Raw genomic sequence first — 23745 nt, forward strand, 5'->3', positions numbered from 1 at the left:
CCAGCCAATCATGTATGTGGGCTCCAGGTATTCAAATTTGCATATTGGGGAATTCGTGGCTTCTAAGTCAACAAGTCATCCATGTCATATATCTCTAAAAATTCATATTTTAATATTAAATTGTCAACACTTGAAGATTCCCCCATCTCTTCTGAACAAAACGGTGTAAGAATGACCGTTCTAGCCCCTACGGTTAGGAAATTACGGTCATTTGTTTGAGGGGAGTCCTAACTATGAGAAATAGGCTGCAATAATCCTGTGCCTCTCTCTGCTGCGTGTGTAAAAAGATGCACCTGTTTTGGCGGGAAAAAGTACACAGCCTCTCTGATTGGTGGATTCAAATTCACCAGCTCCCAGGCTGACCTAGAAACTTACTTCTCTCTCCCTGTGTGTGTGTGTATGTGTGTGTGTGTGTGTGTGTGTGTGTGACAGAGAGAGAGAGAGAGAGAGAGAGAGAGAGAGAAAGGCTTTTAATGGGATGATCTCATTCTAAGATTTAAATTCAATATATTTAGACTGGTTGACTGAATTGGATCTTGTGTGTGGGTCTCTCTGTGCATGTGTGTTTCCTCATGTGTACATATTTGTGATTGTGTGGCTGTAATAAATTTTTTTGCAGATTTTTGTCATTTAACAAGTATATTTGAGGGAACCTCAGCATGTTCAGCATTTTTTCAGCTGTCCATTTTGCTTTTCCAATTTTTCTGTTTAACTTATTACTATTGTGCTAAATCATACTGTTTCTGCTATTTTATAAGATTTGTGCTTAATATACTATTTCTGCTTTTATAGGATTTGTGCTTAATATAGTATTTCTGCTAAATGTAGTATTTATGCTTAATCATACTATTTCTGCTTTTCATAGTATTTGTGCTTAATATAGTATTTCTGCTAAATTTAGTATTTCTACTAAATCATAGTACAGTATTTCTGCTTTTTATGGGATTTGTGCTAAAACAAAGTATTTCTACTAAATGTAGTATTTGTGCTTAATCATACCATTTCTGCTTTTTATAGGATTTGTGCTTAATATAGTATTTCTGCTAAATTATAGTATTTCTGCCAAATTATAATATTTGTGCTAAAACATAGTCTCAATTTAAAATTACAATATTCATAGTTCATCACAGTGTCTCTGGTAAATCACAATATTTCTGCTCTGTTGTACTATTTTTCTAAATCATAGTGTTTCTGTAATGTTTAAGTATTTTTGGCTAAATATATTCTTTCTGTTATCTTATACTATTTCTCCTAAATTCTTGTATTTTTGAGAAGTTATCATGTTTCTGGTAAGTTACAATATTTCTGCTAAATTCTGCTATGCTATTGTATTTCTGCCAAGTATTATGTTTCCTCTAAGATATTGCAGTTCTGCTAAGTTATTCCATTTTAGCAAACTTCTTTTGCTTCTGCAAAGTTTTTACAATTTCTGCAACTTTTCAGCTTTTTCAGCTAGTTTTTGCATACAGCTTCAGCTTTAAGCATCCACACTGCATTTTCGCAGGAAATGCAAATTTTTCTAGTTATTATTCTTTTTCCGCCTGAAATTTTGGACCTTAACTCGCCCCACAGTTTTGAGACAAGGTTCACATATGATATATCATTGTGTGCGGCTGGAGCTGGAATGAGTTGCTATGACTTTTGGTGTTTATTACTTCTATAGTTTTTTAAATATGAATATTTTAATGCAAGTTTTTTCCCATTGAAATGAATAGAGAACAAGAAAACTTCATTTGTGGTGTGCTGGCTCACTCTAGTGGTATGTCGGGAGTAATGCGAGGCGGCCGCTGTGTCCCTGTGGACGCTTTTATTTTGTATAACTACCGGAAGTAGTTCCTGTGTACTGACGCTAGCTGGGTAGCTAGCGCCGCGTCGCTTAAAAAGCAGCCGGGCTTGTCTTAAACTTAAGAGGCTGACACTCGCTAAACCACCCGATCGCTCGCCAAGCGACTGTTTCACACTGGACTTATTTTTCGTTAATATGGGCCGATAATTCCTGTTAATATGGGCCGATAATTCCTTTATTCTAGTGGTATGCCGGGAGTGGTGCGGCCTATTCGGATTAACGTAATGATGACACTATCAACGGCGCGCGTCAGTCCGCCCCTCCTCCAGTTTGAAATTGACCTGAGAAGACACCGTAGCGTATGCTGGACCCGCATGCATCTGTCCACCTCTCCTCCGTTTTGAAATTGACACTTGAACGTCATTTTCTGAAGTATTCGGAACAACAGTGTAAGGTTTGACAAGGTAAGTGTATCTCTCTCTCTCCGGTTCGAAATTTAGCTTTGAAAGTGATTTTTTTTAATGTGTCTGGGTGATTCTTTGTCGTGGTCATGTTCGGCACATGCTAAAGCTAGTTAGCGGGTATTCAGCCGAGGTCTACAAAATGATGGTATCTACAAATGAGGTATCTACAAAATGATGGTGTGGTTAGCACTTGGATGTAACTTTATTCCAGAGGTATCGTTTGTAATTAAAACTTTTAAGAAGCGAAGTGATTTTTTTTTGTATGTGTATCTTGGCGATCGCATTTCACGCCCTTTGTCTCGGTGGTGGCTAGCTAGCGGATATTGAGCATAGGTAAGCCTCTCCGGCTTGAAAATGACTTTGAAAGTGATTTTCTGTGTCTGGACGCTGATATCTACAAAATGATGGTGTGGTTAGCACTTGGATGTAACTTTATTCCAGAGGTATCGTTTGTAATTAAAACTTTTAAGTGGCGACTGTCGCCGCGTCCAAAACAATAGCTTCGTTGTAGCCGCGTTTCACACCTCTTTTTCTGTTTTTATAAGGCGTTAACTACAGCAGCCTTTAACACCTCAACTCTTGCTTCAGCCAAGGTAAGTGCCCCCCTTATATTTTCTATGTGTGTGTTCAGCTGATATCTAGAAAATTGGTGTGTTTAGCGCTGGATGCCATTTTATTCCAGAGCCGTTGTTTGTAATTAAAACAAAGAGACAAAGAGGAACTTTACTGTTTGGAAGGGAGTAAAGTTCCTCTTTGTCTCTCAGTGGGACATTTCAACCATACAGTACAAGGCTACATTTCAGCTTTACAAGCCAATCAGTTTGCTAATTGTTCTTGTGAGATTTGTTTGCAAAGTTTAAGGTGTTAAATAGGAGCTGTGACCATCTGGGTCTGCTTGCTGCTGGCATTTTGCCAGAGCCCCAGCAACAAGACCGCCTCCCAGCTACGAGACTGCCTGTAAGCCTTGCAAGGTACCCAATTTTCCAATTACTCTATAACAAAACTGTTGTGGGCAACAAGACTGTCTCCTAGGTGTGCAAGCCAATCACTTTGCCAAATGTTCTTGTAAGATTTGTTTGGAAAGTTTAAGGTGTTAAGTAGGAGCTGTGAACATCTGGGTTTGCTTGCTGCTGGCATTCTACCAGCGCCCCAGCAACAACACTGCCTCCCAGCTTTGCAAGGTAATTACTTTCCCAATTACTGTACACCAAAATGGAGTAGTTGTCGTGGTCAACAAATCTGCCTCCCAACTTTCAAGGTAATCACTTTCCCAATTACAATATACAAACTGTTATGGAACTTTACTTAACAAAGCCTTAAGACCGGGCAGTGACACTATCAATATGTCTATTTAAAGAAAAGAGAGATTTATTATTATTTTTTGGTTCTTGTAGTTATCTTGTGTATCAGAGGGTTAAAATAAAAAATTGCTGGTATACATCAGAATTTTTGATTCATTTACTGTTTGTCGATTTACTGCATTGTAAAGTCTTTTGGCTACCAATGCAGCTACCTGGTTATTATGCTTGACTTAAAATGAAAGCTGGGTCTGATCACATGCTTGAAATGCCAACAATTAATATTCTGTTTTTCTGCTGACATTCTACCAGATGCCGAGAAAAAATAAAAGATCCCAGGCACAAAAGAAGCGCTGGAAACCACTTGACCTGGTCGATCCTGCTGTCCCAATGCTCACTGGCCACAACCAAGATGAGGCAGTCAGTAGTTTTCCATCTGACCAGGTAAAGAAGATATAGTAGTGATCACAGACAGTTGAACAGTTTTCGAAACACGTTTGAGACAGTTAAGAACACCTACCCATACAGTTTAGGATTGTTTGTTATAATGTCACACAACTGGCATAACAGTGCATGGTATGCAGAGCATTTAAATGAAATGAATGTGTCAGGTCACTTAATGTCTTCTATAGGGATTTTCTTTTTTATTGCTCTGTAAGTTTAGTAACCACTACTGTTCAGTATCAAATATTCCATTCTGTTTCAAATCTGTTAGTAGGTTTTATAATTTTGACTAACTGTACATAACCTCTCATCAGATTTCAGACACACGTCCACTAGAAAAACGATCTGTTACCCAACTGGCATACCAGTTCATGCCATGCATTGCATTTTAGAGTGAAATTAATGTGTCAGGTCACTTAATGTCTTAACATTATATACTGTTTTTCCTGGGTTGGCAGACAGCACCAGCCAGGTTGTCCTTGGTAACGGAGAATAGACCCACCTCCTTATGTCCTCCAGGCAGCAAGGTAAATTTTAAAAAACGTCTTCCTCCATTAAGGATTTATAGTGGACAGTTACATTACCATTAAATGTTAAAGACATATGGTTACATGTTAGCATTATGAAAGCAAGAATTTTGTTGTATCCCCTTTGTTCTTTAATGTACTTCTATTTTATTAATTCCTATACACTCTGAACCGAATTTGTTGAAAAATAAAGTCAATCATGTTCTCTTATACGCAGACACAACAGAACACCAGCCTCTACGTGGTGCGAAGCCTACTGCAACAAAAACGTGATCTTCATGTCTTTGCGACTGAGCACGCTCTACCAGCAACACTGACAGCTCACCAGTGGGAGCTCATAGATAAGACTGCTGATGTGCTGTCATCCATTGAAGAGCTGACTAGAAACGTGAACAGAAAGACTGCAACTGCACCTGATGGGATCCCTGCCATAACAGGTCATTTGTATTTTTTTTGTTTCTTTCTTTATATTGTAACATTTGGTATTGATAGTGTTTGAAACAAACTATAATCTCATCCATTCATTAAGTCATCCATTCATTCATAACTCCTCAGATGTGTTCTGTCCAGTGAAGGCAGTGGAGAAGCTCTACACTGATGTTGAAACTGTGCCACTCTTCTAGAAACCAGCTACAAGGATGGGCAGGTATAGTGAAATTAAAATGCACCTTTTGTTCAACAGGTTTATATACAGTCAAGTGATCAAAAGACACCAGTATTAAACCCATTTAAGCCAACTATACGCTTTGATTGGAACTATATACAGGCCACCAAATTACAGCCACGTGTGGTTTTACCTCACATGGCAACTTACTTAATCAAAAGACACCAGTATTAAACAAATTAAAACTCTTTTACTTCCTTTTTAATTTAGTTTTGGGTAATTTAGTTCTAAAGTTACATTTATTTTTGCAAATATTTATTAGATCATCATGACTTGCCAGTTCGCTAACTGAAACCTGCGCTTTGTGATGTCTCTTGTTTTGTTTTAAATTGTGTTTTGCTTTTATCTGTTTTCTAGCTGTTTTTGCAAAGTCAGCCAACCTCTTGCTTCCAAATGACCCTTATCCAGAAGTATCCGTGAATGTCTCATGAGAAGAAACTAAAGTGGAGACCTACCTCTCAGAGAAAAACGCACACATAAGAAAAGCGACCTACTTCAGTACTGGAAAGAACATCCTAATCTGTCTCCCTCTATGGCTGCTGTTGCGATCCCAGTGTGCCCCCTGTAGCTCTGTGGACAGTTTTTGATTTGTTTGCATCTCACCCCAACCGGTCGCGGCAGATGGCTGCCCCTCCCTGAGCCTGGTTCTGCCGGAGGTTTCTTCCTGTCAAAAGGGAGTTTTTCCTTCCCACTGTCGCCAAAGTGCTTGCTCATAGGGGGTCATATGATTGTTGGGTTTATCTATATACATTAATGCTTGTATGCTTTTCATTTATACTTTTCCTTACTCTTCGGTTCATAATATAAAGTTACTTGAATGGTTTCCTTTTTCCTTATTTTATATTGCTTTGCTGTTTACCACAATCTAAATATCATGTTTAAATGGAATACATTATTGTAAATGGTATTTGTACAAAATATAGTTTGAATACAATAAGATACCTTTATTAGTCCCACAAGGGGAAATTTCATAATTTGCATAATTTTCCCTTTTCACATTAAAATACCTTTGAAATACAAATTGAATACCGCTTAATGGGCTTTTTTTTTTTCTACCAAGAAAACTTACTTTGGTTTACAATCTGTTAAACTGTTCACTTTAAACGACTCAAAACTGTAAAATCTAAATTGTAACTTCTCTTGAACACCTCAGACTTAAACATAATTTATTTTATATCGATTAACTTCTTTTGTAATGGTGTAACTGGAGCATCTTTCTCTCATCTCTGTATGCTGCACTGCATATAGCAGAGATCACAATACAGCTTACTTTTCTTTAACTTGAAAATCAGCTGTATTCAATTTCCCTCCCTCTTGTGGTATAAATAGCAAACTATGCTCATGTTGCATATTGCTCCCCCCTATTGTTATAAATGGCAACCTGCACTTATTGCACCACATTAAAAGCAAACTACACTCATTGGCAGTAGCATAGGCACACTTAAAATTTCTTCAGAAATTTTCGCTTTCTAGTTTAAAAATATAATGCTTCATTTCGCCGTGAATCTGATCCTGATGAATATGTCACTCCGGCCATTTATTATTCAGCACAGCTGAACGAGAGAAAGGAGATGCTGGCTGTTCCTCTGTAAATATGGATTGTGGGACTTATTTGTCATAGTTCGGGTAAAATTAGTGTAGGGGTCTGAGCAAGACCACCTGGGCCGGAGATTTGTAATCAGAGGATGTGTTTTCCTCCCTGCACGCAACTGCTATTTGAGATCTCACGCTCACTTGCCCTGTGCTAAGGTATCGGAAGGGTAATGGCTTAACTCGTGTGTAAAAAGTGAGGCGAGCACCACTTAGTGTGGTAGCTGTCACTTCCTGATTGTCAGCAAACGGAGAGCGAGTGTGAAAGAAAGAGAAAGGCAAGAGAAGTTAAAATTGCAAGTTGGTGCAGGGTGAAAACTTGAAACTGCTATTTTTTTCTCTATTTTGTTGTGCATGAACTGTATCATAAATATAAGCAATAAGAAAAAAATAGGTTTAACAGATCATTATGATACTGTTGCAAAGACCTCAAGTCAGCCTACTGTAGATCTAATAATGTAGATCTTATTTCGTCACAGCTTTAGTGTAAAAAAAAACCAACCTTTTTCTCCCTCATAGCCATGTATGGACTGTGATACTACATCAAGCACACAAGTGAAAACATAGAGAAGTGTGTGTTTCTTCACAATGCCTGAAGCTTAAAGTCTGACCTTTTCCCCTCTTCATCTCGCTCTCACCTTTTTCCTCTCTCCTCTGCCCCGGAGCACCAAAGGGTGGGACTGACCGAGGAAGCCTATGGCATCACCCATCCCCGAGCTTGGAAAAAGAAAGAAAAATCTCAGAGGATGATGGCTAGCCTTGACATTGTTGAGACAGTGTTCGGGTGAGGAGAAATGAGGTAAATATCAATGGCGGTGGTCTCACATAGCCCATTAGTCAATGTCTGCAACTTGCTGTCTGAGCATCAGCTCGGAGCAGCCCCAGGGTTCGCGCCAGCGCTGTCCTCCTGGTGAATAGTGCCCAGGCGAAAATAAAGCAACCCGAGCTGGGCATAAATCATTAGGAACATTTGTTACCTCGGGTAATTGTGCTTCATTTATCTTCAGGCCTTTTTCCATTTGTCAACTCCTAGAGGCTGCTGGGTGTCAGCTCTACAGGTCTATGCAGTGAGTTTGGCTGGCTGTGTCTAACCAGAACCTGCAGGAAGCAGTAATAAACAATACACAAGTGTTAGCCTGCAGCATACTATCGTTTTATATGTTATCATATTATTATGAGAACCTCAATTTTAGAAAGAAACCATGGATCTTAAAGCAAATTCCAGCATGCTAACATGCTAGCTGATGTTTAAGACAATGCAGAATTTACTAAAGTGTCATACCAGCGCAATCTCTGTTTTGGTGTTTAAAAAGCGCTGTCAGTATTTTTAGAGCACAGTGAAAAAGGTGGGAAGTCAAAGATTTCTGCAATTCACTCGCAAAAGTCTGCAAACTGGCTAGCTAAGATTTGCAACATGCAATTTACTGCCAAAAGCATGCCTCATTTTTTCCTGTTGATATTAAAATGACCTGACTGCACCTGTGTTTAGAAAACACAACCAATCAATCTTAACAAAATTGACCACAGCTATGAGTGCTCTTTGGTGATTAGGATGACACGCTGTTTTGTCCCGTTTAGTCAACATCTTATTCAACGACTTGTCAATTAGTAATAAAGTTCATGCATACATTCAATAAGGAAGATCTGTAGTCACACAACTGTCTGCTTCCTGAGTGTTTAGTGGCTAATCTATGCTTTGCATCTCTTCCACTTTCCCACACCAGCAAGCTAATTGCCGTGACATCACTTGTCTAGTCCAATAGTCTTTCTGACCACTTTTCAGGCCAATCAGCCTCCACTCCATGTACTTTAAATCTCACTGCTCATCTGTCATTCTCCCCTGAAGACACCTTCATGCAACCCACCTCCTCCCCATTACCACCTCTCCCATGTTACTCAAACTCCATCCAGTGTCTAGACTCCAGGGGGTCTTGTCATAATTCTTATCACTGCTGTGATTCCATTGTGCTGTGATGGGCCATTGGAGTCCAATTACCAAATAGCTTAATTGAATTTTGTACATCAGTTAATCACATTCAATTCGTTGTAATGATCACTCCTTATTGAACTGAATACAATTCACAGCTGTGGCTGAAGAGACTATCAATAGCTTTGGATAAAGGCTACTGGGCCATAAACCATGAAAACTGAACACAAACTTGAGTTAAAAGTAAAACATGTCAGGGGATAATCAGTGTTTTAATGTTTTTGGAGAGGAATATAGGTATAGAAATGTTTTTATGAAAGTCCAATAAACAGATATTTCGGTCTGAATCAAAGTGTGTTGCTACTTCCACAGCTGTAAATTGAAGACTTAAAATAAAGTAGAGAAAGACAGGCTTACAAATGATGGTATTATAAAAGCAACTAAGGCAAAGGAACAAAATGAAATTTGTTCCTCCTTCCAGTGTTTCCAATTCCCACATTAAGCTGGTAATGGGTAAATGCATAATTTTGTCTGTGATGTCAACCTGCATGCAAAAGAAAACAGCAACATTCCCTTGAAACTGATCTTTTCCACAAGTGTGTAAATCTGAAAATACAAACAACATGGTGGCAGCACAAAAGGCATTTCATCATCTTCTCAAAGTAAATCAGGATGACAAAAAAAGATGAGGGAACTACGCAATAAAGACAACATTTTGCTGACTTTACACTGGTAAGAAGCTGTTGAAAGAAGCTTGGCTTCTGGTTGTTCAGGAGTGAAGTCTTATCTCTGACAACTTTTGCCTTTGTCCCTTTTTTTTACTCCAGTGGTTTTTTTGGAAACGGACAGTCTTCCCCATGGTCCCATTCCCATTTTAATGAAGACAGAAGTATTTGGAGAAACGTGCTGGTATGGGTGCATATGGGAAGCAGCATTTCAAAATTATCATTTTAACCAGCTCATAGTCGACGTCGCCTCAAAACCTTACTCTGGTTTCCTTTCAAAAAGAGGAAAAAAAACCCACACCACTGTCTTCTCCGATTATCTCAGCTTTTGGAACTAAACACATATGCTGCACATTCTGCAGCATACTGCAAATAACTGCCTGTTGTTATGCAGCCACAACCAATGCTGGCAAGCACAGTTCAATCAGTTTGCGGTTGACACATAAACATACACTAAACACAGCCGAAGACGAGCCCAGAAAAAGCTGAATGAGTGTGAGGTGGGGTGCAGGGTGTGTTTTAATGTGTACTGAGAGCTGCTCTTTAGGAAGGCATCTATTAACACCAATTGTAACCTCACTGCCTTGGAACCTGTCTCCAGCTGTCAGCACACTGCCACCTCTATTCACCTCAGTGACGCACATGACACGCTGTCGTCTGTCTAAAACACACACTCACACACACGCATGCACAAATACACACAAACACACACAAACACAATTATGCAGCCACATAGAACTCAGGCAGCAAACTGCTTAACAAAAGGCAATCTTGGGTCTGACAGAGAGAGCAAGGGAAACAAAACTGGCTTGTCTGTGCTCATTATCATCAATATATAGGCACATGTTCAAAAGTGTGCATTCATTCAGAGGTTTGAAACCAAGCTTACTATTCTTAAAGTGATAAAGACATCTGGCATTGTGTCCTTTGACTTTGGTGCCTTGATGCACTCTTTGCTTGATCCCTTAATAAAAAGTAAAAGATTTATTAGGTGGTTGTAGTTGGTGTTGTCACAGGTTACTCAGGCAAACAGGTTTATGTCCTGTTTGTTGGAGGCCTTGAGTTCTGTATTTGCTTTCATTCACTGCTGATGTAAGTTTAGGCTCCAAATGTATTCCCTAGGGTTTGGGCACCAACAACTACTTTGACATTTTTAGAAGGTGGTTTAGGAGATCACTTCCCCTCCCTGATCCTGGTTGTAACAGAGGTTTCTTACTATTAAGGGGTATTTCCTTCCTTCTGTCATCAAGTGCTTGCTCATAGGGGATCGCCTGATTGTTGGGGTTTCTCTGTATTATTGTAGGATCTTTGTTTTACAATAGAAAGCACCTTGAAGCATCTGTTGTTGTGAAGATCATGGTTTGGGCTGAAACATGAACAGCTAACCAGGTCAATTTAAAATTGATTCCAAGGAATCCTGCAAGTGTTCACATTGATCTGTAGCATTTGATGCCTTAAGAATAAGAACAGGTTTTGTACATTTAATAATAACTATCAGTAAAACACTAGTAGTTCCCTTCGGTGGCACTATACCAACAGGCTGGGTAGCGTGGATGATCTCAAGATTGAATGTGTTAGGTGTGATGCATGAATCACATACAATATGTGGTTTGATCTGCTCAGCTTCCAGTGAAAGGGAACAGAGGCATGTAATGTTCTGTGACTACTGTCAGTGTCACAAATGAAGTGATCTTACTGTCAGTCAACAAAAACCAGCCATTAAAAACAAAGCAGCTTTCCTCCTTCTGCATTACAAACATGAAGTCAAGCAGGATCTTACTTTAAGTGCTCTGCTCAGCCATTTATATATATATATATATATATGTATGTGTGTGTGTGTGTGTGTGTGTGTGTGTGTGTGTGTGTGTGTGTGTGTGTGTGTGTGTGTGTGAAAAATTGCTAGTCAAACATGAGAGAACCACATTCTTAAGTGGTTTTTTAATGAAACTAGCTAAACTATAATTATCATAGCTTTTGTATATATCTATGTATGTTGGTATGGTCCCCATCTCCTCCTAGACAAATGGACCAACCTGAGGAAACTGCGTAGGGCATTGTGAGTGCCAACATTTATATGATATACACAATTAGTTTATTGGTCAGAGCAAATTTTAATCTTCCCAGTTCAGACTATTGATCAAGTTATCAAAATAAGTCACAGTTTAAAAAAAATAAGAATAAAAAAAAGTTTAGAAAAAAAGTGCACAAATGAGACGACAATGGTGTGGGGATAAGAAGACAAAGTTTGTGTGACATCATCATGTCATGAGACACTTTATGAAGCAACCGGTTGGGTAAAACCTTCTCAAACACATATTGATATTATTTTATTATGTTCTTCATTTTAAAGACTTGCATTGTCACATGGATCACTGAATAATAATGAGAGTGAAGATATTATGTAAATCGAAAAGGTGTCATGACGACAAAGAGAGGAGGAAGCGCGTTCAAAGAGTGTTTTTGGCTCTTCTAAGGATCACATCCATGAGTGGCTGGGTGGCTGCTGCTGACAGGAGAGGATGTCTTTTATCAACAGGTGTTAGGAAGCCACTGAAGATATGAGGATAGATAACACAGGCAGAGCGGCACAAACGACCCAGGAAGAGAGATCGCAGACAAGGTGTGTGAGCAACCGCAGCCGCATTCTCAGCCTGCAAACACCCTTTCACCACTTCCACACTCACCTCCGATGCGTTTCTCCACCCAACCCCCCGTGCCACTTATCTCCTTTGAATCATCTGTGGGACCGGGCATTGCCAACTTTAGGTGTAATTAGCAGATGTCGTGCAACCGGCCATTGCCCAATCTCAATAAAAACATGTTTGGTTTCAAAACAAACAAGAATATAATAGCTAGCACTAGAATAACTCTGCAAAGGTGCAATTACTAACTTACAATAGACAGATGCGCATGCAAAGTGAGTGCAGCATGTGCAAAACAGAAGCCACTCATTGTGTCTGACTTTATTAAATTTTAAACAGCCGCACTGAGCTGCTCTGTTTTAGATTGTGCTTTTGGAAAAAGGATGAATTTCACTCAGTCATGAAGAAAATATTACTGTGTAATGAAAGAAACAAAACATCTGTGATGGAGGTGATGCAGGGTTTTTGGTTTAAAAAAAACAAAGCATGTTACTATAGAACATGGCATGCAAAACATGAAAGACATGCAACCTACCATGAAGAACAAACTGTATTACTGAGGGCAGGAAAAAAAGGGTCAGGACAGAGGAAAAAAACTTTCCTGCCCACCACACCAGATGGGTGCCTTTGCTGTTGTGAGAAGCTAAAGCTGGCTTCAGTCCAAACAACAGGCGCAGTTGCAATATCTGTCTCCAGGGAAACAGCCCTATCTCTTGATGTTCAGGTAGCAGAGGGGGGGAGGGGGATGTTGGAGGTCAGCATCCTGCTTCTAAACCTGGAAAAGGAAACTAATCCAAGGTCAAACAGGGCCACTGTGTTGAGTGAGACTTCACATGGGGATGGGGTATTCAAAGTGCATCCCCATCTCACTAACTCCACAGTCTTCATTAAAACCCTGCACCTGGGCCTGAGACTGATCCATGGGGAAACCCCTCATGGCCACCGCCAGTCAGGCTCCTAAATCTGTCCCCAGCCCCTTATTCACTCCCCACTTATCCCTCCTTCCTCTCTTATTTTAGCCTTTCTGGCGTTTTGGGTCAAGCTCAGCGCCACAATACTGAGCCAATGCGCACAGGAAAGGGATAAGATAGGATTAAGGGGATAACAGAGAGCTAAAGTTGGCAAAAAGAAGAAAAAAAGAAAAATGATCTCTCTGGTGTTTGCTTGTTGCTCTTACAATTAATAATGGGTTGTAATCAGAAGCATTTTTCACCGCTTGTCCTGGGTTTCAGGATCCCTGTTCCCAGTTGTCATCCGGTGTTGAGAGGGCGACACAGGCCCAGGCCCAGCTAGCACCTGATGAAAAGCTTCTTTTTGGTGTTTATCTCAGACACGCACAGACATGGTTCACTACATGAGCTGTTTTCAGTTCATGGAACAGGTTATATTTCTGACTTTGTAACCACAAATGTGACATTTTTATTTGATCAGACATTCTGTACATATGCATAAATGTGTATTATTAAAGTACTCAAACGTGATATGATTTGTTTTCAGCTCCAAATTTGCATTTCTCATTGGGTGTTGATGAAGCCCCTCAGTTAATCCTAGACCCTACAATAATAAAGAGAAAACCCCAACAACCAGACAATCCTCTACAAGCAAATACTTAGTGACAGTAAACAGAAAAGAAAAACTCCCTTTTAACAGGAAGAAATCTTCAGAAAAAACAGTCTCTGGGAGGGTCGGATGTCGGCCGAAGAAAATTCTCATCAGCAGCATAGCCTTCATCCAGGGTTAGGTTTAGGGTTATCCAGCACCTTTTTTATTGAGGTTTTTTTCTGTTTGAAAACAGAAAGTGCAAAACCTTTTACAGAAAATCAGTGATACAGAAAAGAGTATATGAAACTTTATTTGAAAGCTAACAACTTCTAGTTTCTGAACGCAGATATATCACAGGTGACAAGGTGGATGCTATGAGATTACATTTCTCTTAACTACTGTTTTGTTATAGTTTAATTTAAAAGATCTAAAGCTAAAGTGACAACATTTTCTAATCCTACAACCTCAGTCAGCTCTTAGGACACGTTGGAAGTGTTATGAAGATAATAACAGATCTGACCTAGTGTTTGCTCCACTGCTAGGACTTTACTGAAATGTTTATCAAAATCATTGTTTGTGAGGCAGCACTTGCTGGCAGTGTAATACTGCCAGATAAAAAGATATCCTACATGTGAAAATCACATTTCTGTGATGTATATGTTTATTGTAAAGTATATAATAACTCAAAGTTATTTGTGCTATGAGGGATTCGAGTAGGTTTTGTCAGCAGTACCACACCATACGCCCTGCCAAGAGTGTGTTTACACCAACCATTGCCGCTGACTAACTCTTTTAGGCCAGGCAGGCCAGCAGTGGTGTCACGCAGCCGGTCCAGTCGTGCCCCAGTCTGGATCTATGTTATTGTTACTGGTAGCATTACCGCGCTTAAGCGCTGCAACTTAATTTGTAACAATAAGAACAAATTAGCCCGATGCTGTCTGCATACAGAATGCACTTATAACTCTGCAACACAAAGCGGGCACACATGAGTAAAACATGCCTGCACCCAAAACACACATGTGCACACAGTCTCCCTACAGTTTGTCTCCTAAACACAAGGAGGCTCAGATTTCAGGCCTTGTGGTTTCCTAAATATATATCGAAGTACACATCAGGCTGCGTGTCACTACTGTTTACAGGAAAGTGATTTATGAGGCTTTTTGGGGAAAAGAGGGAACGGTGATATGGCGTAAATGACTTTCAGAGAGGCGCTGAAGAGGAGGTCAAGCTACCGTGGCCATTAAATCAACAGAAAACTCATTAATGAGGGTTATTTATCTAAGAATAAAGCTGGGAGAACTTACAGCATTTCATATCCATTATGGTGTATAATCACATCAAAGAGCCTACACAATAAAGTTTTCTTTTTTTCTTTTTACATCAGGGTTTGTCGGATGTGAAACCCCGACATAATGCTCCTGTGGATTCCAGACATAACTGCGTGGCACTAAGATAAACATAGTTTGCATGTTGTCAAATAAAGGAACCGTACCAGACCTTGAGAGATTCCTCTATGCTGTCTTCATACAGTATGACAGGCTCTTTGTGCAGCACTTCATGGAGAACAACTAGTCAGACTGGTAGGGTTCCATTTTATTTGGTCTACTTTTGTGTATCTGGATGTGTGCACTTACTTTGTATCCTTGCACGTACAGCACATGGCGAGCCGAGGTTGCTTCACAGCTCTGTAGCTGCGTATTCTCAAAACACTGACTTCTTTGGCAATAGTGCTGTGATGGAGGCATGGTGGTGTACTGTTAGCTGGAGATGAAGAGCGAGATAAAAACCTCTTGCACACACAGAAAGAAAAATTACTCCACTCCATAGTTTAACAAAAGCAAGAGCATGCAGCCTTTCATGGCGGATGTCCAGTGACAAATTCGGGCCTGAGCATTTTGATATGATAGAAAAAACACACATACAATAGCGAGCGGGTGATAATTAATGACCCGTACATTGAAAACCTATTTTGGTGTGTTTTCAGTGGGGGGGTTTTCAGAAAGATAAACCAAAACTTGACATCTATGTCTCTCGCATACTTAAAATTGGACTGCAGTTTGAATTCTTTGTGCAAACTGTAGCAGCAGGGGAAGCATACTTAGATCTTTTGCTTGTAATAAAGACACAGTATTGAAATACTCCTTTGTAATAGAAAATGTCATATTCAAAAAGTTAATTTCACTCACATAGAAGTGACAATTCAAAAATATGCAGTTCTCACTCAGTGGTCTTTTCAGAATCATGCATGCTTCATTTTAGCTGATGTACTTCAATACTGCACTTAACAACACGATCAGGATGCTGCCTTGTTTAGCCTATGGGTGTGTTTGCTTCTTTTTTCCAACAAACCTACTAAACAGAGCAAAATCATCAGCAATCTGCCCCTATGTAACACTTAACATGTCTGAGCATCGCTCATGCTGCTGGGACTGAAATAGCCAGGCTAAATCTTTGAAGCTTTGATTTTGGCAGATTGATGTGGCCATATTTGGATAGCTACATCTAGTGTTAGGAAGCTATAACACAATGTAATCAAGGTGTTATTCCCTGTTATATTAACTGTGATGAAAACAGACAAACAACAAAAAGTGAGACTGGAACAATAACACCATAAAGAGGAAGCAGTACCATATTTTTCGGACCATAAGGCACCACAAGGCGCATTAAGCGAAACAAAACAGTCAGATAAGTCAAACTTTAGTCAACTCATTCTTCTTGCTTCCTCCACTTCCGTACCATTGATTCATTAATGTTGAATTCTCTCGCAGCTCAGTGTTGCCAACTTAGCGACTTTGTCACTATATTTAGCGAGTTTTCAGAAAAAAAGTCGCTAAAAAAAGACGTGAAAGCGTGTATCGCTTTTACTCTCAACAAGCAGCGGGTGCTGTAACGCAGTCAGTTCTTTTACTCTTATGCTGTTTTGTGGATCACAAGGTTTAAAACTACTTATAAACACACACACAAAGTAACTCCATCAGAGTGCCTATTTCGGGTCACTTTTGCCGGTCCAAGCCCGGGTAAAGGAGCAGGGTTGGAATTGTGACATTAAAAAAAACAATAATTGCTAAAAGAAATTTAATTTGTAGTTCTAAATAAACTCTAAATGCATTTAGGATGTTTTTTACTCACTTTATGTCTCTTCCACGATGTTATTTCTCTCTCCAACAACATAGGTTACAATTAGATTAGCATGACCAATTGTGCAAATTAGGCGATGACGTCATTTAGCGACTTCTAGCGACTTTTAGGACAACCAATAGCGATTTTCCTTACTGAGGAGTTGGCAACACTGTCGCAGCTGCTCTATTCCCATGTTGTTGCAGTATGTTAATGACTAACCTCGTATCGTGGATGGATTATTTCAGTTGTTCTCCTAACTGAAGTTTGGTCCGTTTACAGCATTGTGCCATGCTTTTGCATTTGTCCCTAACCATCGGGAACCCTCACATTAGCTTTCGTCTAGTAGAAAAAGGTTAGCGTTCATCCTCCAGCTTCACTGTTTATGTTATGCTAACATAGCTGTGTCGCTAGCATTCATGTAGCACATCATTATAGACCAGCTAGCAAAACTTCAGTAACCCTACAAAAGTCACTGCTGTTTACTTTCCTGTCTACATTTATGTTGGAAGTGATAGCAGAGTTGTATGTTTTAATTTTTTCAGAAATCTCTGAACATGCTATATCATGTTTAGCTGGAAACTAGCGAGCTAACTTCCTGCTTACTTCTAACTCCATTAAATTTAATAAATTCGGTTTTCATGGATGCCTGGATGTTAAACTTAATTGTTACACCTGGTAAAGCAGCAGCTACCATTGAGAGTGAAGGATACCAATGAGTCCAATCCAAGCCAAGCCTAGAACGTCCACCAACCATCAGCTTCAAGATTACTAGCAATGACCAAATGGGTCCCTGCGTGAACACAGCTTTGAGCTTGTTATCATTAATGTTCTCAAACTTTTATTGTATTTAAGATTAAAGCAGTCATTATTCTGATAAAATGTTGGGGGTCAGCCAGTGAGCAGAAAAATATGAACCATATGTGCCATGCTGCAGTTACAAAACCACATGAAACACAAAGAGGCAGGGGTGAGAAGCGGGAGCAGGGCACCGGTTCAAGCTGGATATGTCCAGAGTGAAACATACAGCGAAAGGTGGCCTGCGCTTAAACACCAAACGACCACCCCAAAGTCACCCTGTGGTCCCACCCAAGCTGTGGTTCGGTGGCATCTCAGAAAAGTAGATCCAGTCACGGCGAAATGTATGCGGAGCAGCTCAGGCTTATGCTAGGAAATTAACTCCAGAGTTTAAACTTGAACTGTTAATGTCTTAGGCCCGGCTTTTAAGTATGCAAGGAATTTAAACAAAAGAGGAAAATAGGACTGGAGGCACAAAAAAAAGTCAAACCAAGCCATACTGCCTTGTGTGCTTTGGCAGAGTAAGAATCTTTTTTTCTTTCTTTTTGGAGTGTGAGATGAAGAAAGAGGTAAAGGGGTGGGAGTGTGGTGTTTATTGGTTTCTGCCAAGCCAGTCAGAGAAGCAAACACAAGTAGGGTGAAACCCGATCAGATGACACCATGCCTGAACCGGTGGCGGCACAGTGAGAATTCAGGGGAAAAACACTGATAAACACACGAGGACGGGACAAACGACTTAAAATCATCATTAGATGAGCAGCCCAGATATAACAATTTAGAGTAAAACCCAAATTTGTCTGAGCACGTTTTATGAAACGGGCACAAGGAAGTAGGAAAGTGGATTTTTTTTTTTTTTTTTTTTTTGTCAAAGTTTGATCAAGGATGACTTTTAACCGTCTCCTCGGATGCAGGGGAAATTTTCCAATTGAAGTCTACTAATCCATCCTCTTGATCCCACTCTGCTCCTCCACTACCACCACCACCCTTCCACGCACACACACACACACACACACACATATTCTGGCCCAGGAGGAAAATCCCTCTGTGGCCAGGCATTTCTTTTAAACTTGATATGCTTGTGAATCACCCCTAGTGCTGCAGTGCTGGTCCACTAATGAACACAGGGCCCACAGACTGAGCAGTCCATGCCCTGCTACGCTCCCAGATCGCAGTGGAAAACAGGATCCAGCTGCCCAGCACCCTGTCATTATTATAAAAAAAAAAGCTTCCAGAGCACCCTCTGTTTGCCCCTCGACCTGTCTCATACCCTGACCACATCTCACCAATCATGGCCCTTGCTGCAAACTTTGATCTGGACTTAACCTCTTAGCCTGTCTTTATTTTCAGTCTCCTAGCTATAGCATCAACCTGCATCTCCTGTTATTAAAGACGTGAACTGCACCTGAGATCTTTGATCTTGACCAGTTCAGCCCTCAAGTCTAGGTCCTGAGGTTTTATTGTCGATCTGGATGAGATCATTGCACTGAAACGCTTCTTGTTTACACACAATGTCTTCTTCACATACTGCACAAGTCTGCTGATCGCTGTCTTCCCCTCTTAAGTGCGGCAGTCTAGGATCTGTATCTGCACCAGACGCCAATGAATATGGACGTGATGTGCAGAGGGAGCAAAGGAGGAAGTTAACTGGGAAGAAGTGAGGACTCAGGAGATTGGCATGAAATTTTTTGTCTGATAAACTCATCAAAGTGCCATGCCTTTGCTGCGAGGAGCTCGAATGGCGTAAAAACACACACACACACACACACTCATAACACAAAGGCACGAACGAGCAAAAAAAAAAACCCATGCACGTTCACACCCCACTGATACCAGCATCAGGGCAGAGTGAAGCCATATCTAATATGCTGAGTGAAAAGTAAACAGCACTGCGGCATCAGGGCTTCCCGCTTACTGACTCAAAACAAGACGGGGCGAGAAGGCTTCCAGGAGCCTGGGGTGGGGCTCCTGGAGGGTGAGGTTGGTTGGCTGTAAAACACACACGAATAATGTCACACACACACTTAAACAGGAACAAGAGTCAACTAGATATAATTGCTCTGTTGTTGTTCTGTCACCAGCAATTATAGCAGGGGTAAGGCAACAGTGATTTACAGCAGGAATGGCTGCTGGTGACAGTTGTTCTTCTCCTAATCTGGATCCACATTATTAACTACATAAATAGCAAATCCACAGACACGATCTAATAGTAATGTATTGAGTAATGAGAGCAGGAATGGGAACATGTGCTGATGAAACAGTGCCTCGTTGCAAAGCTTTGCCACGGATTGCGTTAGCCTTGTGAGTTGAGAATAAAAGCAAGTGAATTTTATGAGGCTTCAAATGATTTTACAGTGTGTAGAGCATGTGACACAACAGCTGCTCTCATTCCAGGGCTTCACAACATAATGTGGTTTTGTCAGATCTCACTCTTGCATTGTATTTTGCATATTTGGCTGTGTCCCAATTTTGGAGGGGAGGTCTACAAAAAGTGAGTTGGGGGTTGGTGGTGTTATGTGTAACAGGTTTGTGAGCCAGGAGACCGCAGGCTGCATCGAGTTTCCTTCCGATCTTCTTACCCTTGATTGATTCTACTTTTTCAACTTTTAGTCACTTACTTTAGCTTAGTCTCTAAAAACCGCTTTGCTGAGGAAGATAAAAAGCAAGGTTTGGGTTCAAATAAGACCTTTCACACCCATAACCTTTGGGGTTGAAAGAGGTACAGTTAGGAGTGACAGCGCTTTCTTATTAATACCATAACCTGTTCTGTCACACATCGTTGCCAAAGGATGTCTTGTGCAAAACTAAGACGTGACAGTGTCTTTAAAGGCAAGGAATCAGAACAGGGTGGACACAGTCTGTCCTTAGATTATCTCTGCAGATAAGCAAGAAAAAGCTTTAAAGATGGGAAAAGGGAAGAAATCTCAATGAGCGAACTTGTCAGTCACAGAAATGGGATCCGTCTTCCACAGAGGACAGACATACAACAGATGTCACGTGTACACAGATAACATAATAGAAACAGGGTGGCCATGCTGTTTGCAGAAGCCAACATTAAAGCCTGCAGTTGTTATTTCCATGTTCAACAGTGAACATTTACGAATAATTTGTTTAGCAAAAGTATCTTTTTTTCTTTAAGTTGGGAACAAGTGATATAAAACATTGTGTAACTCATGTTAGCGTGTCCCTTTTCTTATCAACCAAGCACTTTACATTCACAAGCCGTTTGCACGCACATGCCAAGAGTACTTCCACTGCTATGGCTCTGAAACTATTATGTTTGGCAATGATATAATAGGGGGTGGTTTATTTTGAGGTTGCAGAGCGTAGTATTTTGCTCACTGATGCAGACTGGAGGAGCTGGAGACTGCACCAAAGACCTGATTCATGGGTGATGCCTTCTACCTTCTGCACCACAAACACTGAACACAAAAGCTAAGATGACGATGAATGAATGATGAGGTTTAGACGTGTCTTTTTTTTTTTTCATTTACACAAGTTCTTTACCTGGCTCTCTATGCCTATGGATGGAGTTCTGTGTTCATGCCATCCTCTCAGCTCTGCTTCCAAACACCTCGCCACTCTGACAACGAGCCCGCGTGCATGTGTGCGCACTGACTGGCATTTAAACAGACTCCCCTGCTGTCTGCGTTGTAGACACAATAAAGGAAGCTTCAAACACAGCAAAGGGGGATGTGATTTCTTCTCCACCCACACGCAGCGCAGCTCTTCTCTGTGGTCTGAAAAGTTTCACAAATCATGTTAATAAATATCCTGGCCTGAGCAGTCTGCGGCTTTTCGCTCCCAACTACAAGGAGCTGCGCGCTTTTGTTGTGGCCACGCAGTTTCAACATAATCTCGGAACATGTGAAAAATATTTGTAACCATAAAGAAAGGCCAATTGGTATTAATGGTGTGGCACACAGTGGAGGCCTCGGGAAGTGTGTGTTTGAATGTGTGTGTGTGTTTGTGTGTGAGTGGGGAGTGTGTTTGGTCTGGGTCAGTCAGACACACTTGTTTCCCAGTAGGATGGATCTGATAGGGGCCACAGGGCAAGGAGCAGACAGATTCATCAGAGTCATCATCTCGGGGTGTCCGGTATCCCAGAGTGCAGTGGTTCAGCTGCCAGGTCTGCAGTGGCAGCCATGATGGGCTCCAGGTGGCAGCTTCAGATGTGCTGCTCCGAACCACAGCACGTTCATAAGTGAATCTAATCTCTATCATTAGTTTTCTCCAAGGTGTTGCTAGCATGAAGTGAACTATATTTCTTCAATGCAGTTTTCATATAAACCATTTGATAATTCAAATGGTTTATGACACCCACTGTCTAAGTAGAAGAATATGATGTTCAAATACAAACATTACATACTGTTACATACATAACAGTGAATGTAATATTCTGTGGGCACTTCCATCTTCTGAGTTGTTAGACTGGCTTTGTCATAGAGACCTGGCCACCCCTTGACCATGTAACAATATAATGTAGACCACTGTTAAATACATTAAATACGTATCAGCATTTTTAATGTATTGTGTATCATTTTATGCATATAGTCTCAAAACCTCCAACCTGACACTTTAAGTTTATTTTCATGAAACTTTGAAATACTGATTAGAATTTAAAGTATGATTTGAAACATGATTATTGTGCACTACAGAATTAATAGTAGACAGTTTGAATTTTCGGACATGAAAACAGTATTTTAGTAAGTATTTGAGTATTTTGAGGTTCTTTTTCGAAGGGATAACATCAAACAAGCTTACACTTAAGCACAGATTTATCTGCACTCATAAAAACAAAAGCATTTCAATTGTTACTTAAAAGAAAGTGTATAGCATAATATGCTTTACAGTTGCATCAGGAAACCAGTCAGTCCAGCATTTCTCAGAAAATGTTGTTTCACTTCCAGTGTGACAGAAATAAATTTTTGTTGCTGTTTCAACATTTAAATGTTTTTCACTGGGTAAAGTAAAAAAGGAAGGTAAGTTAAAATACATTTCTCAGCCACTACGTAATAATTCAAACTTATGAGGTGTTGTACATGTTTAAGACTATTAGTAGTGAAAACATCGGTGGGGAATTGATGTCTTCAACAGAGTTGAACTAAAATCTCCAGCTGGTTTCTAAATCCACGAGAGGACCCCCAACTTGACCCGTGTGAACCTGTGACAGGAGTAACATTGGTCATTTCTAACCATTCATTTCCACCTCACACCCGACTGACTTTCTAACAAGATGTAGCCATTAACATTTAAAATCTCTGCTTTTCAAAATACTTTGTTACAACATTAATATTTTAATTAGTGAGCAGCTGGTAAATTTCATTAAAAATACAAACGTCACACAGTTTTTCTTATATTATTGTGTGACAATGGAAATATAACCCTCAGCAGAGGTTGCTCATAATACATTTTTTTGGGCCGTCAGTATAAGATACCTAGTTAAATTAAAAATTTTGTGACAAGTGTGATTTAGGGCTTTTTGGACTGAAACACCAGAAGCTCTTCTTGGCAATCAATCAAATCCAACTGAAAGCAGTTATTTTTCTAACCTGGCGTGCATCGCAAAGGTATGAAGGCATACCTATAAATATACCTGTTGGAGCCAAGTCCAGGCCAATAATTTCACTCAGTTACATCATGCCATATTTAAGTATTTGTCATGATCTTTAAGTTTTTATTATAATCTTGATCATTTTAGGTTATAATGTAATATGCTGTGCTCCATAAATTAATCCTGCTTTGTTAGTCTGTTGTTGTTGTAAAGTGTTGGTAGATGTCGTAAAGGGGGTGTGTATTTGGCCCGCATGCGGAGGGGTAGGGAAAAAAGGTTAGGTAAGCAAGCAGGACGTGGAGCAACAGTTTTCTGACCGTCGCCGTTTTAATGTTATTTTTTGTAGCCACACAAAGGGAATATAAACGGAGCTCCCACCAGAGGCATTTGTTTTGTACCTTTCGATTTGTAAGGAAAATAAATGTTTTGCCCCTTTTTTCCTTCGCCTCGTTTTTTGCTACCGGAAGGCATCCAAGAGACTTAACAAGAGCACGAGTCAGAAACTTTACGTTCTGCAGAAGCGGCAAAGAAGGACCAAAGGTTGCCGCTACAATACCACTTCAGCCACCTTAAAGACAGCCTACACTTCCTTCTGGAACAAGGTGCAACCGGCTGCTTTTCTTTTTCTTTTCTTTTCTTGCTTTTCTTATATTTTTGCTGTGGCTCTGTA

This window comes from Maylandia zebra, linkage group LG12, assembly GCF_041146795.1.
Source record: "Maylandia zebra isolate NMK-2024a linkage group LG12, Mzebra_GT3a, whole genome shotgun sequence".
Classification (NCBI taxonomy): Eukaryota; Metazoa; Chordata; class Actinopteri; order Cichliformes; family Cichlidae; genus Maylandia; species Maylandia zebra.